General features: G+C 34.6%; 1 protein-coding gene across 1 annotated transcript in view; it reads left to right on the top strand.

The window, feature by feature from the left end:
• CADPS2 (Ca++-dependent secretion activator 2) overlaps positions 1-3,289 on the top strand; it is a 120,827-nt gene that overhangs the window by 112,648 nt on the left and 4,890 nt on the right. The window lies entirely within an intron of this gene.

Raw genomic sequence — 3,289 nt, 5'->3', positions numbered from 1 at the left:
CACTCTTTCATTGTCAATACCACCTTCTGAGCCCTTCAGCTTGTTGCTTGCTCTAAAGATCTTCTTAGATTGGGTTTGAAAACTTCACCTTAAACACTAGATTAGACTGATGTTCTGTTTTCCGTGCTCCTGTTGATTTGTTGAACCTTCCCAGGGCTGGAAAGCAAGTAGCAGCTTGATGGGGAGACGGGCTGCTAATATGATTTACCGGTCTACAGTCATGCACAATAAGTGTGAATAAATACAGGGGTCTCACAGAGTCAAGCCTAGCCTTTCCTTTTCTCTTATTTTTTACTTTAAAAGAAGGATCTCAGGAAAATGAAGTGAGTAATGCATGCCCTTACAGGAGCTGAGTGAGCTATGAATAAGAAGAGGGGGGGAAACAGGGAGACAAACTTTTTTTTTTTTTTTAAGTGTTTGGCTGCTATTATGTGCTGATGTGAAAAAAAAATACATGGTAAACACTTACTGCTTTATTCTTCCATAGACAACAGCAAAGAATATGCCATATAATTGACATCTGCAAGAGTCACATTGTCCTTTCAGTGCTATTGTTACTAGTAGGAAAGTGAGTTTTTCTTAAAAATAGTTAGAAGGATTTTTTTTTAATTATTATTACTTAAAAACTGTGTGATCTCAGGACAATTATCAAATCACCGAAGCTTTTGAGTTTGCAGTTGATTCCCATAAGTGACAGTAGATGCGTCCCTACCTCCTTAACGTGCTCATGGTTCTCAAAATGTGTCACTGGCCTTGGATTCCACCTCTGAGAGGCATTTGCAGTGCTGTGCATTTTAACAGGCTCCAAAAAAAGTGACAGGGAAATATTTACTTTTCTTCTTAAGAAGTCCAGCAGATTTATGTGTGTGCAGCTTCAGCCTATACTAAGTGCTCAAAGCTAGTGGGTATAAGGCCAAGAGCAAACAGGAATCCTATCCACAAGTACCTCTAGGAGGACTCTGAAAAAATACTGGATGTGATTTTTATTAAAAAAGCTGTGACAATGCAAAATAAGAAAACATCTTTTTCTAATAGGACAGCAGTTGTATTTTTTCTGAACAATATATGTTGACAGAGGAGCAAGTACCATAGTAACATTTGACAATCACCAAATTAAACATTTCTACTGAAAGTTTAACCTATCTAAACTAGTCAGGAAAACATAATGTATTGTTTTCATTCACAAATTTAAGTAGCAAAATTAATTAATGTCTTAGCTTTGTTTTCAGTTCATGTAAGCATTCAGAGATATATATGGAGAGTCAAATTTTTACTGCATCCATCTCAGTTAAGTTATCTAGCTGGGCTTTAAAACACGTTTTGCCAGAAAACTGGACCTAGGTCCATTCCCGGTGATCTGGCACCATTCAGTGGTGTTGCATGGGGAAACCGATCACAGAATTTTCCATCCTGTCTGTAGTTTGTTCATCTGAGCAAGTTTGAGCCCTTCTGCTTTCTACTTGATATTAACCAAACACACTGTGGATGTGTTATTGGAATTTTTTTTATGGAAGAATACCAGTTTTGAGAAAACTCCACCACTAAAGTCATTCTGTTTACCATGATTAAGTTAAAGATTAACAATTAATGGAGTCTGTGTGATAATATAATAATTGGGTTCATCCTATTGCAAATAAGAGTAGATACGCTGGGTAGAATGCTTGGCATATGAATTCTTAGATCAATAGAGTTCCCCAGGTGAATAAGCTCAACTGTATTTTATTTTCTAGACATCTGTATACGTACCACATCTGTCATACAGTTTACAACTGCCTTATAAAGGAAATAAACTTATAAAGGAAATAAAAAACAGCATCCATGTTTGCGGTGAAATAATGTAAATAGTATAGGAATGTCATTCAGTGGTTAAAAAACCCCTGTATTCTATGGATACCAAATCAGTCCCACATTTTACTGAATAATTCAACCTACTTCTACGAAATGGCAGCTATCTTCATTTTGTGTGGTGTGATTGTTCACTTCTGTAAAATAGTAAATTAATAGGAGGAACTCTTAAAAAGTATTTTTAAAAATATTTCCAATGTTTTATAAATAAAAGACATTTGTTAAAAGCAAAAAATTAAACAAAATAAATGGAAGCCATTATTGTATGAAATTTAATGTGTTATTTCAAACTTATCTTAAAACTCATAGTTCCAATGAGATGAGAGTGTTTCCTGTAAGGAAAAAGTATTTACATATATTTGGTGTGTGTCTTTAAAGCTTTTTCCAGGAAGCCTACATTTTGATGAAAGAATTCTATTTCTGTCTTTTACTACATCCAGTAGTTGGTAATTTGTCTTCACTTTTCAATATATATGTTTTATTTTATTTGTTAATGTAGAGGCGGCAAATGAGACGTTAGATCCTTCCTTTGAATTACTTCATGCTGTACACCTTGCCTAACATGCTGCATTTTGAAACATGCACAGTGTTTCCTCGCTTTCCATGTCCATGTTTTTTGTAAAGACACGGAAAATTACATTAGAAAAGAATTTAAGCCTCTTCCCTGTGGGGAAAGAGACTAGAAATAGAGCTGCGATACAAACTCTTTTAATCTCTCACTGCTAAAATGGAAAAAAAATCCCTTCCTTTTTACAGTTTAACTAAATGACATCTGGTTGGTACTTTACAGGAGGGAGGAAAACTGCCACAGCTATGTTTAGTAAAATCTCTTTTAATCCAGTTAATGTGAAAGAACTATTATAGTAGCTATTTGGATCTGAGCATTTTTTCACGGTAACATAGACACCAACAGCAGAGAGCTGATTCTTACCCCATCCATTTGTGAAGCTTTGAGTGAAAACATACCCATGCATAGGACATAAACAGGAAGTAAGGTAGGCTGTAATTACAATAAGTAATTAACATAAAATAAAACCTTAACGTAGTTATTTTGGGAGGGGTGAAGTGGTATTTTTTTCATACTTAAATATAGCTTCTGTGGATTTATGAAATTTTTTTTACCTAATAAAGAAGTGATTTAAAAGAGAAAAAAAAAAAAAAACAAACAAACCAAGGCAGATTCCATATTCTGTGTTTGATGCTGTTTTCCCATTTGGATTGGAAAATGTACATATTGCAAATTCTCTCTCAAGATACCCTCCCTGTTTTTTCCCTTGCTGTTTTAGCTGTCAGTTCTCTCATGTCATTGTGTATTTAATATCCATTCTTACTGATAGATAGCAAAGCACATAATGCTGTTTTGCTTGAAAATGTAACGGAAAGATAAAATAGCAGATGCTAGTGTGTAAAGAACATTGTAGGTCAAGTTATTTGATTTCCTGCT

Source organism: Buceros rhinoceros, unplaced genomic scaffold (genome assembly GCF_000710305.1).
Source record: "Buceros rhinoceros silvestris isolate BGI_N320 unplaced genomic scaffold, ASM71030v1 scaffold3057, whole genome shotgun sequence".
Taxonomy (NCBI): domain Eukaryota; kingdom Metazoa; phylum Chordata; class Aves; order Bucerotiformes; family Bucerotidae; genus Buceros; species Buceros rhinoceros.
The sequence above is the reverse complement of the archived record's forward strand: the minus strand, read 5'-3'. Positions and strand labels throughout refer to the sequence as shown.